The sequence below is a fragment of the Lepus europaeus genome, chromosome 12 (assembly GCF_033115175.1).
Source record: "Lepus europaeus isolate LE1 chromosome 12, mLepTim1.pri, whole genome shotgun sequence".
In the NCBI taxonomy this organism is placed as follows: Eukaryota; Metazoa; Chordata; class Mammalia; order Lagomorpha; family Leporidae; genus Lepus; species Lepus europaeus.
In genome coordinates this window covers 89,467,866-89,483,263 of record NC_084838.1, presented here as the reverse complement: position 1 = coordinate 89,483,263, position 15,398 = coordinate 89,467,866, and positions in this window count along the sequence as shown.

Below are 15,398 nucleotides of genomic sequence, written 5' to 3'. Positions count from 1 at the left end.
TCCATGTCTCCCACTTGAGTGCAAGAAACTCAACTATTTGAGCCATCACCTGCTGCCTCCCAAGGTTTGCACTAGCAGGAAGTTGGAATCAGGAGCAGAATCGAAACTCAAACCAAGGTGCTGCAACATACAGGGTCCCAGCAGATCCTTTACCAATGGGACAAACACTTCCTCCTTCAGGAACTTTTTAAAGTTCTATCACACAGTTTGTTAGTTTTTTTTTTTTTTTAAGATTTATTTATTTATTTAAGAGGCAAATTTAGACAGAGAGATGGAGAAAGAGAGTGAGAGCCTCCATTCACTGGTTCATTCTCCAGATGGCCGCAACTGCCAGAACTGGGCCTCCCATGTGGGTTCAGGGCCCAAGCACCTGAGCCATCCTCCACCGCTTTTCCAGGCCACAGCAGAGAGCTGGATCAGAAGAGGAGCAGCCAGGACAGGAACCAGTGCCCATACTGGATGCCAGCCTGGCAGTCAGAGGCTTAGCCTGCTATGCCACAGGGCTGGCCCCAGTTTGTAAGTTTCTGAATTGCCTGGATTTTAATAAGGAGTGGGCATTTTCTGTTAAACTTGAAGTGGTACCACCAAAAAAATTGTTATGTTTTGTCTTTAACTAAGGGACTCAGGAAATCATACTGCCCTATTGTTACAGTGGTGATAACAGATGTACCTCCAATACTGGACAGTGCAATTCAACACAAAACAAAAAGTCTGTGACATGGAAGTTACTACAGTGGAACCAAAAGCCACATCAGAAAATGCTGCACAGAAGCCCACAGAACTGATTTTCAAATATGTAGGGGATTTGACAAGAATAAACGGGATAAAAGTATCTGAAGTTCTCTTTCTTCTGGTGACTGGAAAAAGATTTATTCCTAGAATCCCATATGCTGTAGGCTTTCCCCTGGCACTAAAGACCATGGGTGATGACTAGAATTATTCCGTATATGAAATTTTGGAAATATTCTTTTTTTTTTTTTTTTGACAGGCAGAGTTAGACAGTGAGAGAGAGAGACAGAGAGAAAGGTCTTCCTTCCGTTGATTCACTCCCCAAATTGTTGCTACGGCCGGCGCACTGCGCCAATCCAAAGGCAGGAGCCAGGTGCTTCGTGCTTCCTCCTGGTCTCCTATGCGGGTGCAGGGCCCAAGGACCTGGGCCATCCTCCACTGCTTTCCCAGGCCACAGCAGAGAGCTGGACTGGAAGAGGAGCAACCAGGACCCAATCTGGTGCCCCAACCAGGACTATAACCCAGGGTACTAGCGCTGCAGGCGGAGGATTAGCCTAGTGAGCCGCGGCACCAGCCTGAAAATATTCTTATGCTTTATGTTTTTTATCACCACCAGAAACAAATAGAGCTAGCACACATCTCCCAATCAGAGATGCTTTGGTGCAGTGAATCCTGATAATTACTAACAGTGTGTTGCATTAGAAAAAACATAAATTTTGTCAAAATATTATTTCATTTTAATTTTGTCATTCACATGTGCCTTCATTTCCCTAAAATACATCTTTTTTTTTTTTTTTTTTTTGACAGGCAGAGTGGACAGTGAGAGAGAGAGAGACAGAGAGAAAGGTCTGCCTTTTTCCGTTGGTTCACTCCTCAATGGCCGCTGCGGCCGGTGCACCACGCTGATCCAAAGCCAGGAGCCAGGTACTTCTCCTGGTCTCCCATGCGGGTACAGGGCCCAAGCACTTGGGCCATCCTCCACTGCACTCCGGGCCACAGCAGAGAGCTGGCCTGGAAGAGGGGCAACTGGGACAGAATCCAGCACCCTGACCAGGACTAGAACCCGGTGTGCCGGCGCTGCAGGCGGAGGATTAGCCTATTGAGCCGCAGCGCCGGCCTAAAATACATCTTTTCATTTTTGAAAAAGACATCTTTAGAGGATTCATGTGAAGGCCAAATACTGAAAATATATATACAGTAAAACACAATACAAATCTTAAAATATTACTGCTTAGACACTCTTGGTGAAATCCTATCAAAAAATCAAAGCCTTTGATGCAACACAATCAATCTGTTGTTAATAGGAAGCCAAACAGTATACCTCAGAAATTATCCTGGAATGTTAAATCATGTAGCAAAGAAGTTCCTGCTGGTAATTAAGAGGTGGGCTTTGGAATCAGGCAGAACTGGATGCTGTTCCAAGCGTCAACATATGCTTCTTTTGAGACCTTAGGCATTTTTTTTACTTCCCCAAGCCTCCATTTCCTATTCTTTCAAATGAGTATTTCAATAAGACCTAGCTCACTGCTTGTTGTGCTAAATGAAAGAATGTATTTAAAACTGATCAGTATAATGGTTCTCAATAAATGTTTTTGTTGCCGCTATTATTTGCATTTGAAACTAGCTAGGCAAAAAGAAAAAAAAGTCCCTGTCATTGAGGACACACATCCTAAGAGGATGTTAGAAGAGTCACACATTCTAGAGCTCCAGAATTTAAATGAATGGCCTTTGGACCGCTAGTAATCAAAGCTTATTAGGAAGGTGGTTTCAATGACCACAGGCACAGGGCATGGGAAAGGGGAATATGAAGTTTTAAGTTGCTAGCAAAGACAGGCAGGGAAGACAGTTCATAGTGTAACAGCCAGGAAGAAAGACAAGAGACTAGAAAGAGAGTAGATAGGACTGGCACATGTATACAGACTAGCAGTTAAGACATTGGTTAAGATACCACTTCCCACATCAAAATGGTTAAGTTTGATGCCAGGCTCCAGCTCTGGACTCTACTTTCCCACCTATGCAGACCCTGAGAGATGCAATGATGACCCAAGTAACTGTGTCCCTGCCACTCATATGGGAGACCTGGATCGAGTTCCCAGTTCCCATCTTCAGTCCTTTCCAGCCTCAGTCATTCTGGACATCCGGAGGGCGAACCAGCAGATGAGAGCCATCTTCCTGTCTTCTGTCTCTGCCGCTCTGCCTCACAAATAATTTCTTTTTCTTTTCTTTTCTTTTTTTTTTTTTTGACAGGCAGAGTGGACAGTGAGAGAGAGAGACAGAGAGAAAGGACTTCCTTCCATTGATTCACTCCCCAAATGGTTGTTATGGCCGGCACACTGCACTGATCCGAAGCCAGGAGCCAGGTGCTTCTCCTGGTCTCCCATGCGGGTGCAGAGCCCAAGTACTTGGGCCATCCTCCACTGCACTCCCAGGCCACAGCAGAGAGCTGGACTGGAAGAGGAGCAACCGGGACAGAATCCAGAGCCCCAATTGGGACTAGAACCCAGCGTGCTGGCACCGCAGCTCAATAGGCAAATCCTCCGCCTGTGGCACCAGCCAACAAATAACTTCTTAAAATCTCTTTTCTCAAGGCATGCATGCCATGGTGGGCAGGCATGTCAAACCCAAAGCCATGATGACAGAAGGGTAGCCTATAAGGATACCTATGCTATTTGGTGAAGATTCTACTAGCAATGATTCATTACCTTCTGAGGTTGCTAGTAAGGGACATTTAAGAATTGTAAGCATAAATTTATTTTTATTACCTTAAGGAAAAAATGGGCTATTATCTTCAGAAAATACAATGTGTTTTCGCATGTACAAATACGCACTGGGCCAGGCTCAAAAGATTCTAGTATGCTATTTCTATCCAGAATCCAAGCCTTTCTGTCTCTGTGAGTTTTCCCAGTTAATCACTCTAGCAAGTAAACCAGGACTCTAGAGTAACAATTAGAAATGACTGAAATTGTCAATATATCAAAAAGTACTGCAAGATCTGGAAGAATTAGAATTTTAGCACAAGGCCCAACAAACTAGAAGTGCCAGCTACTTTTTTCAAAACTGTAAAGTGTATCAAATGGAAAAGTTCAAAAAAAGCCCTGCTGTGGTTTGGATGTTTTCCCCACCAACAGTGATGTTGAGGCTTTTTCTTTAGGAGAACAGATTGAGAGCTGTTGGGGCTTTCAAGAGGTCTTTCTTGTGAGACTGGATTATTTCTGTGGGAAAGGATTAATTATCATGAGTGGGTTGTTATAAAGCAGGCCTAGTATCTCCTCTGTGTCTCTCTCTCTCTCTTTTTTTTTTTTTTTTGGACAGGCAGAGGTAGACAGAGAGACAGAGAGAAATGTCTTCCTTCCGTTGGTTCACCCCCCAAAATGGCCGCTACGTCCAGCGTGCTGTGCCAGTCTGAAGCCAGGAGCCAGGTACTTCCTCCTGGTCTCCCATGCGGGTGCAGGGCCCAAGCACTTGGGCCATCCTCCACTGCCTTCCCGGGCCACAGCAGAGAGCTGGACTGGAAGAAGAGCAACTGGGACAGAACTGCACCCCAACCGGGACTAGAACCCGGAGTGCCGGCGCCGCAGGCAGAGGATTAGCCTAGTGAGCCATGGCACCGGCCTCCTCTGTGTCTTGCCATGTAACTTCTTTCCCACACAAGCCCACTTTCCTCCATTTTCACTATGAAGCCCTTTACAGAAGGTGAGCAGATGCTGGGGAATTGTTCTTTAAACTCCAGAACTGTGAGCTAAATAAACCTCTTTTCTTTATAAATTATCTAGCCTCAGATATCTTCTATGGCAACAGAAAAGAGATTAAGACAAGCTCCAAATAACAAATCATAACAAAATCTCAGTCTACCTATGTAAATCTTGACTCCCTTATCCACAAATCAAAATCATCAACTCAAAAAAGAGCTGGCACAGTGGCCTGGTAGCCTAAGTCTCCGCCTGCAGCGCCAGCATCCTATATGGGCACCAGCTCTTATAACAGCTGCCCTTCTTTTGATCCGGCTCTCTGCTAATGGCCTGGGAAAGCAGTGGAATATGGCCCAAGTGCTTGGGCTCCTGTACCCCATGGGAAATCCAGAAGAAGCTCCTGGATCCTGGCTTCAGATCTGCCCAGCTCTGGCTTTTGTGGCCATTTGGGGAGTGAACCAGAAGATGAAAGACTTTTCTCTCTGTCTCTCCCTCACTCTGTCTCTTACTCTACCTCTCAAATAAATAAATAAAATCTTTTAAAAAATTCTAAAAAAACAAATAAACAAACAAAAATGACACTCTAGATTACCAGGGAAAAAAAATCAAGTATTTCCAGGGCACAGAGCAGGAGGGAAAACTTTGCAATGTGAATCTGGCTCCTGGCTTTGGATCAGCCCAGCTCTGGCTGTTGCAGCCACCTGGGGAGTGAACCAGTGGATGGAAGACCTCTCTCTCTCTGCCTCTGCCTCTGTGTAACTGCCTTTCAAATAAATAAATAAATCATTTTAAAGAAAAGATTTAGCTGTTAAAGTTGAGATGAAATAGAAAAAAGTGTTTTGTTCCCATCTTCTGGGTATGGAAGTACCCATACCATGAAAGGTTAAAAAATCAGTTGAGGTGAAAAGGCAAAGTCTGGCTTAAAAAGGAAAAAAGAAACATAAACAAGTCATCAAAAACTAAAGGATAAAAATTAAGTAGTAAGCACAAGAGAAAGCAGAACATTACAACCAAGAAGTTTGTAAAAAGTGTTCTGCAAGCAATATGTGTGTTTAAAAGGCCAAACATCAAGGGAAAATTGTGTGCACTTATAATAATCACAGGGGGAGTCAGACAATGGAAAAGGAAATAGCAGAGACACTAAACAATCACTTGCAGCTGTCTTCACAAATATAAAAGACTAGAGATTTGTCCCATTTGAGGATCAGATTTCTTCCCCTGAAAGCATGAGAATTCGGAAGTGGGGAGAGAATGGTGGTGCTCCTGATAAAGACAGAATATCTTTCATCTGTTAAATCCAGACAAGAAGCATCAGAGGGAAAGGGAAAAGACATAGCTAAGGATTTTAAGAGATTAATTTCTAAATTTGCATTATTTTTATAACAAGAAAGGGGTTTAAATAGTGACTATCATATCTGCATGGAATTATGCTTACCTTAAGAAGAGCAGTTTAACTTTTAATTTTGGTAAAAGAAAGATATTTAGAAAAGATGTAATCAGAAAGGAAACAGCATATATGCCACACCTTTTTTTTTAACTTTTATTTAATGAATATAAATTTCCAGTGTACAGCTTATGGATTACAATGGCTTCCTCCTCCCATAACTTCCCTCCCACCCACAACCCTCCCCTCTCCTGCTCCCTCTCCCCTTCCCATTCACATCAAGATTCATTTTCAATTCTCTTTATATATAGAAGATCAATTTAGTATAAAGATTGCAACAGTTTGCACCCACATAGAAACACAAAGTGAAACATACTGTTTGAGTACTACTTATAGCATTAAATCACAATGTACAACACATTAAGGACAGAGATCCCACATGAGGAGCAAGTGCACAGTGACTCCTGTTGTTGACCCAACAAATTGACACTCTAGTTTATGGTGCCAGTAACCACCCTAGGCTGTTGTCATGAGTTGCCAAGGCTACGGAAGCCTTCCAAGTTTGCCAACTCTGATCATATTTAGACAAGGTCATAAAAGACAGGGTGAGGATAGTAACCAATGATCCTAAGAGTGGCATTTACCAGGTTTGAACAATTATACAGCATTAAGTGGGGAAGAGGACCATCAGTACATACAGGTTGGGAGTAGAGCCATTGGTGGTAGAGTAGAGGTTATGATTACAAAGGAATGAGGCCCAAGTACGCTAGACAGGGTCTAGAACAAAGGACAGAGTCATTATTAGAGGAGCTAAGAAAGGTGCTGTCTAAGCTACAAGTGATTTTTCTGATTGAGAGGCAAATAGAACCTGATAGAAGGGGCTTGATAATAATCTATTGGGCTTTAGGCCTTGTAAGTTAAGAGGCCCAGACCTATCCATCTCTTCACGTGGGGTACATCCTAAGGGAGGTGTGAACCTCCTAGGGGAAGGCACTCTGTTGACTTTCATTACTTGGCTGGCCTGGGAGGAGAGCTGGCCAGGTAAAGGCAGGGGGCATCTCTAACAAGAAATTTACAGTTCTGCCTGCAATGTTGCTGACCCTACTTGACCATACCCTCAGCTGCAGTGGTCACTTTGGAAGTTGGGCTGAGTGAAGGGCTTTTCAGCTTAGAGCCAATAAGATCTGTGGCTCTGACTTGAGCATCCTTCGACTCCAGGGCAGGTCCATTTCCAGTGATCCAACTCTTGGCTGGCAGAGCTGCCAGGGCTCTTCACAAGCTGACTTCTGCTGAAGCCCAGCCTTACCACATTGAAAGCCACTGCAGTGGACTGGCCTGTTGGGTCTCCTTGAGGGCAGATCACTGTACAGATCAGCCATTAATAGGCCTGCCACCCATTGCTTCTGATGCCTAGCTTTCTTTTCCTCCTGGTTTGTGTTAAAGCAGACCAGAGGATGCAAGTCAAGAGAGTGCCCGTGTCCCATCTCTAATCTTCGGTGGCCTGAACTACAAGTCTATAGTCACAGGCATGTTCTGTAGTAGTTTTTCTAAGGTAGACAATGCCCATGAGGAAAATTATATTCTCACTTTAAAACTTTCTTTCCCTTTGGTCTGAAAGGGAGGTTTTTCTACTTACTGTATACTTCGCTGATGGCGAAGAGAATCTAGCTATGAGATTATTATTTAAGTTCTTATTTTGGCTGTGCTATTGCAGAAAAATGTTATCCATCTCTTTTATAAGGTCTAAAGATTAAATTGTGCGTCCTACAGATTCCTTCATAATAGAATTAGTTTCCTACCTTGAGGAGAATAGAGAAATGAAAGAACAAGTTGGGCTTAGAATAGAGAAATGAGGGAGCAAGTCCTAGATTGCTTGCTGACAATAGCAATATCACATGAATACTTAGCAAACCGTTTCAACCATTAGATAACAACTTAAGAAAACATTTACCAGAAGGTCCAATGCCTTCTATAAATTTTAAGAATCATGTATTTGAAAACACCTCTTAAATATCTAACATGGTGTAGTTTGTTTAACCAGTAAACTTAAGCACAACCATATAAAATGTTTTTAGTTTCTTTCTATCAACAAGTTTAAAACATATGATACAGAGATTCAGGTCACACAAATTAAAATGTATCTTTGATTGATTTTAGCAGCTTAAATTTATGGACAATCTTATCTATAAGCCATTTAAAATAAAACTCTTAATAAAATTTCCCCATGTGGACATACAATATGTACACACATATTACATAGCATAGTAGACCAATATAGCAATTTTAATAATAGCTTTTAAAATTTTTAACTCTTTTTGTAGATTGCCAATTGATTTGAATTGCTTTTTGTTTTTAGTAACCTCAGTTAACTATACTTTCTCTCAGTTGGTACTGTTAATACATTATTGGATTCATCTGTTTGCAGAGCCATCCCAAAGTACTGAATACAATAGAAGTGGCTGGAAAAAGTCCATAGGAACCTATAGGAGGACAGCTAAACACAGAACCAACAACGCTTTAGTTTTATGAGCAGCAAATCATATATAACTATGGATGACAAAAGACTTTAAGTCGCCATGTTTAAAATTATAAACTCATCAACCAACAAGAGGCACTTGCCTACTTCACAGTATTTTTGAAAACACCTGTAGGATTTTACAAGTATTTAACCCTTTAGGCCTCTGGGGCTTTCTCATTAAGATAACTATCATGTCTATTAACACAAGATCATTAGACTTTTTAATTCTCAAACATTTGTATTAATAGCATTTTCCATTATAGAAACTTAAATTTTGGTACCACATCACATCTTGACAGTACTTCTAATATAATCCAAATAGCCTGATTAGTTGGTGTCTCTATAAGATGAGAGACATAGGTCCTTCGATTTTTTCAGTTGGGCCCAAACTGGAAAAACCAAAGCCCAAGATTTACTGGAAATTTTAGAGACCAGATTGTTTGAAACTTTGATTTTTTGAATGCCTGTCAAGAATGCCAAGAAGGCTCAAAATCCAAAATACCTGGTTGAAATAAGATTCCTTAAAATCATGACATAACATGGACCAAATTTGATCATTGTTACAAGGTGATTATTCAAATCTTTGAAAATAAGCACATATTTAAATAACCCTTAGCTCTTAATAAAAATTCAGCTGTTTTTGAACAATTAGAATTTAACAGACATCAAGAGAACATAATAGATTACTTGAACACATTGCTTTAACAGAGCATCAGAGTTTAATTCTATGTCAAAGAGAAATTGAGCTTCCTGTGATCTTTTGCTGTGAGGTTTCCTTCCTTTACCTTCTTTCATATTGGTGACCATGTTTCTGTGTTTCTGTGTGTAACACATCTTTAAGCATCTTTTGCAGGGCAGGATGAGTGGCAACAAATTCTTTCAGTTTCTGTTTGCTATGAAAAGTCTTAATTTCACCTTCATTCACAAATGAGAGCTTTGCAGGATATAATATTCTGGGCTGGCAGTTTTTCTCTCTTAGTACCTGGGCTATGTCTCGCCATTCCCTTCTAGCTTGTAGGGTTTCTGATGAGAAGTCTGCTGTGAGTCTAATTGGAGATCCTCTGAGAGTAATCTGACGTTTCTCTCTTGCACCTTTTAGAATCTTTTCTTTATGTTTCACTGTGGTGAGTTTGATTACAACATGTCATGGTGAGGATCTCTTTTGGTCATGTTTATTAGGGGTTCTATAAGCTTCCTGTACTAAGGTATATGCCACACCTTTTAATACATGAAATGAACTATTAGATTAGAATCTACAACTCAGTTCCTATCTGTAAATGGTGAAAACATAAGGCATGATTGCAACTACTTCCAGATGAAGTGGAGACCCCTGGCTCTACCCTATAATTCTGATGCTTCAGTTCGATTTAGTTTAAGTTTTCTGATTAAATAATCTCCAAAGGTCATTATACTGACAGTCAAATGCTGGAAGTAAAACCAAGACATTTCAGAAAGCTTTGTTGAGGGTTGAGTATGCTCTGTTAGGTCAGCCGCTATAATCTTTAACTTTAGTTTTCTTTAACAAAAACAAGAAAAATAAAGATCGAGCCCAACAAATATCCAGGCTTACTTTTTCCAACAAGGTTGTCTGTACACAAAACTCTTTGGGGCTTTGGTTCTTGTACTTGCATTGAATCAATTTTGGTTTTAATCAGAAAATTTCCCTATTTTTACCTTATTCCCATTCATCTTGAAATGAGAATAATTTGATTGGCTCACTACACAGGAATTGTAGGATGAATCTGTGTAAATTGCATTGATTTTGCTGTTTCCAGTTTGCAAAGGAGAATATTTTACAGGGCATGCCCCACTTTTTATTTCAAGTTTTAGAACTATAGCAACAGGACACTAAAATGAACCAGTTGAGAGCTAGGCATTGGAATCTAAGAAAATAATCTGTTTAGGTATTCTGTGCTTTTAAAGTCTTATATCAATGAAATCATAATCTCCATTTCTGTCTCTGTCTCTCTCTCACATACACACAGAAAATTCTAATTCAGTAATAATATCTAAATATTTGAATAGTAATTGTTAGGCTTAAATTATCCAAAGGAGTAACAATTATATGACAAGAAGCAAAACTTTGTTTAAAACTCAAAATAAAAATTCAAAAAATGAGAAACCATTTTTACTCATTAAAATGGAAAAGGTAGATGACAGATTCCTTTGCATAAATAAACAATTACATATTTAATAAGTAGAATCATGCACATGTACATACATCCATATATATGGTTGGTATGTGCAACAATTGTATGTGAAAAGTTAAGTAATTGTTGATTGACTTTGGAACTCCGTGACGTGAAGAGAGATTTTTTTAAACAGACTTTACTTTTATATTACAGAAAAAAATAAAGTACAGAGGGCTCCCATATGCTATTTGCCACCTAACGCACAGCCTCTCCCTCATTCAAAACATCCCCCATCAGGTGCTTTGCACTGATGCATGACTACCATCCCAAGTCCATAGTATACACTAGGGATCCCTCCTAGCTTTGTATTTTCTATGGGTTTGATTTAACTATATCATTGTGGGAAATTTGGAGAATGGGTTGGATAGAATCAATAAATGCCTCTGATTTTCAAGAGTTCACACAAGGGGCTGGTGCCATGTCCTAAGTAGTCTAAGCCTCTGCTTGTGGCGCCGGCACACCATGTGGTCGCCCGTTTGTGTTCTGGCTGCTTGTCTTCTGATCCAGCTTTCTGCTATGGCATGGAAAGGCAGTAGAAGATTGCCGAAGGGGCCGGCACTGTGGTGTAGCAGGTAAAGACACTGCCTGCAGTGCTGGCATCCCATATGGGCACCAGTTAGGGTCCTGGCTGCTCCACTTCTGATCTAGCTCTCTGCTACAAGATGGCGTAAGTGCTTGGGCCCCTGCACCCAAGGAAGCTCCTAGCTCCTGGCTTCATATCAGCGCAGCTCTGGCCATTGTAGCCAGTTGGGGAGTGAACTAGTAGATGGAAGACCTCTCTCTCTCTCTCTGCCTTTCCTTCTCTCTCTATGTAATTTTGACTTTCAAATAAATAAATAATTCTTGAAAAAAAAAAAAAAGATTGCCCAAGTGCTTGGGCCCCTGCTCCCACATGGGAGACCCAGAAGAGGCTCCTGGCTCCTGGCTTCAGATTGGCCCAGTTCTGGCAGTTGCGGCCATCTGGGGAATGAACCAGAGGATGGAAGATATTTTTCTCTGTTTTTCTCTCTCTCTGTCTGTAACTCTACTTCTCAAAGAAATAAATAAAATCTTAAAAAAAACAACAGTTCACACAAGCCACTGGGATTAGTCTATGAGGAGGATGAGGAAGGAAATTAACATTTTTGGATACTTACTATTTTCTGCATAATATCATTCCCAGCACCACACTAAATAAATCTAGGAAATAAGACTCACTCTCTTAGTATATTAAAAACTCTGTAAAGTCTTAGTATGAAAAAATATTTAATTTCATTTGATACTCTTTCCCACTGAGTATTTTTTATATATAATCCTTATTAACCCTGGCAGAATGCTCTTGGGAAATACTGGCCTACCTCATTTAATGTACATTATCTCAATTGACACTAATAACAATTCTAGGAGAAATACCTATTCCCCCCAACTTAAAAATAAGAAAATAGAGGTTTGAAATATTTAAATAACCTTGACCAAGATCATGTTACTCATATGCAGGATTCATACCTAAGTCTTCCCAACTCCAAACTCCTGACCCTTGAAAATCTACCAAGTTGAGAAATTACTTTAAACTAGATGCCTTTATTTAACTTTGGTATTTTTAGAATAAGGATAATCTATATAGAATTGAAGCAATGACACAAGAGTCAGAACCCAGGATTTGAGACTCCCGAGGCCACAATTTGCAAACTATAAGCTGCTTCCTTGGGCTCAACTTTAGCAAAATGGAATACTGTGATTATCTTGGTATCAAATTACTGTTCCCACAAATCATTTAGGTTTGCTGACCTTGATAAATCTTTGAGAATTTGGTCATGTCTGAGAAATTTAGATTAGTCATGTAATTGACATCCCTGAATCATTGTTAGACTTAACTCTAACCCTCACATACTCTTAAGCCCCACTGAACGGCACGTGATACCTCTGTAGCAAAATATAAGGCAAAGAGTAGAAGAGAAGAGGAAGAAAATCTGACCATTGCTCTGAATTTCCTTGCTTGTATGGGTTTTGGTCAGATAAAACTCCAATTATTTTTCTTCTGCATTAGTTTCTCTTCTGGTAAAGTGCTTATAGAATATACTTCCAGTTAAAGCTTTTAGGGTGGAACATTGCTCAAGCAATTTTCAACTATATTGGAGAAAGCATCTGAAAATATACTATGGGTGGAAATTCATATATGGCTCTTGGGGAAAAGCAAGATGACTTAATAGTCTCCCCACCAACCCACCTAACTTCTATGATTGAATTAATAAAGAAGATAATGGGGAGAAAGACTGGAATTGTGAATTGTAACCACAATTTGAGCTGTGTACAGTTACATCATGGTATCAGTTTTTCCACTCAAGCTGGTAAATGACTACACCCAGAGATACATGAGCCCTTTCTGATGAGATATAAATCAATCCAAACTGTCATTCAATTCTCTCTTGCAATGAATTTAAACCTCATTTCCCTCCGCCACCCCCAACTTCAGCCTTTGGTTCTCATTATATTTCTAGTTCGCTGTCTTCCCAGCTCAATTTTTAAGGGATTTGATCCAATTGCCTTGTCCTGGAACTTGAAAAAATTTTTAAAAAGAAAACCAAACTGTCAATTCCTAAGATGTGGTTGCGTGGAGATTACCACAGGAAAAGAGAGGCAGAGAGCCCATGAGTATGTCTCCGTCTCCTCTAACTAGACTACAGGAAATGGAAACTTTAGAGAGTATCTTTATCAGTTAGCTATTAAAGCATACCAAACCACCCACTTACTTAGCGCCCTAAAGCATTATGCATTGTATTGCCCACAAATATTTGTGTCATTCTTCTGGTCTAAGCTTGGATCACTCATGTATCTCTGGCCAAGAATTACAAAGTAGAGAAACAGACTTCACCTCATAGCACAAGCATCAGATCCTGGGTTGGGCAAAGAGTTGGGGTTATCTTTGTAATCAATCAATTATTATTTATTTATTTAAGATTTTATTTATTTATTTGAGAGCTAGAGTTTCAGACAGTGGGAGGGAGAGATAGAGAGAAAGGTCTTCCATCCGCTAGTTTATTCCCCAATTAGCTGCAATGGCCAGAGGTGCACCAATCCGAAGCCAGGAGCCAAGAGCTTCTTCCAGGTCTCCCACGTGGGTGCAGGGGACCAAATGCTTGGGCCATCCATCTTCTACTGCTTTCTCAGGTCATAGCAGAGAGCTGGATTGGAAGTGGAGCAGTTGCGACTCAAACTGATGCCCATATAACCTACTGCACCACAGTGCTGGACCCTGCAATCAATTTATATTAGTATTTGATCTCTTTGTTTTTCTAGCTGCATCTTGAAGCACTCTGAGCAAATTCATGGAGGTTTTCTCACATTTAGGGCTGCTACAGAGTGCCAAAATGTCTATGGTTAGCCACCAGTATAGTTCAAGATCAAGTAAACTCCTCCTCTTTTAATAATGTAAGGGTCATAAAAACACTTGTTTCCTTTTCTGTCTCCTCTTCTATTTCTCTCCTTCCCTCATGTTTGTATCCCTATATTTCCAGCACACTGAATAATGCTTGGCTTGGATTCTCAACATTTATTTGTGAATGCATAAATGAATTAGCCAAAGGAATATTATGTAAGGGCCTGCATTAGCAGAGTCAGATGGAGAAAGTGAACCAAACCTAACAGACACTAGGGAAAGCAACAACCAAGTGATGCAAAATCAGATAAAGGAAGCCTGCGCTACAGTAGACAGCCCTAGGCTGAAGTGACCTGATAGTGACAATGGCGTTTTTGAGATTCTTGCTGTTGCTAGCATGACCATGCTAGGGATATTTAAACAGGCCCAAACACATACAGATGGAGAAATAAATCTGCAGCAGAGGTCAAGCTGAACAGGAAAACCAGATTACGAAGCTCATTGTTTTGGAAAGCAGCTGATTCCAGGTGGTTGAGGAAGAAAAGCAAGTGGCCCTCTCTGGGTTTTCACTCCCTAGCTGGGGATGCCTAAGAGGCCCCAACAAACAAGGAGACCTGTCATTAACGTCAGGGTCCCTGTCACTGCTTAAGGATTAGGAATAGACATGTGACACCCAACTGAAGCCAGTTGTGGGGGGAAAGAAAGCTAAAATGACAAGGGTAGGATACAAGAATCTGAACACAAAGAGAGAATCTGGTGGCAACCACCAAAGGAGGCCAAGAGAAGTGAACGGTTAGTGCCTCAGGGAGTCCCAGGCTCCTCAAGGCCACGCACACATTTGACTCCCTTGTCCTTTAGCAAGCAGAGATGTGTTTTATCCCGTCAGTAAAATCTGCATTGCTGGGATGACAGGACTCCCTTTCTGCAGGGTGCATAACAACTTTCCGACATGTTGTCAGAATGTGTCAGGTCGAGTTACGGTGATTCTGTTTCAGGAGGACGTGACACACGGCGCCATTGCTGGTGATTCAGACGTTCCCTGTCAATGCCTGCCACTCAGGAATGGATGTGTAATCAAACCCAAGTCACAGCGAGGCTTTCTGCAGGAGAGTCGCTTCCAAGTTTTACTTTTAATACCTGAGGTTTTGTGTTACTGATATTAAATAAAAAACTCTTTGCAATGAATTTTAAATGAGGTAAAAGCTCTCACCAGAGATTTGTTAAAAGCAGATGAACAGCTGTTCTTTTTTCCCCCTTTTTAGTAGAAGGGCTTTAAATTATATATTAACCAAAAAGGTAAACAGAATAAAATGGGCAATTAAATATTAATGGAAGATGTAGTGGAATTGTCCTGTGCTGCACTTAAAACAGCCTGAATGATTGAGCTGTGAATTGCTCTCCCTGAGGTATTGAAATATTCATCAGTGCTATTTAATAAATGTTCATATTCGTAGGCACTCATGTTTACACTACAGCACTTGCAAGAGAGTGCTTACTAAAGAAAACATGCTAATGGAAGGTGAACTTTCCT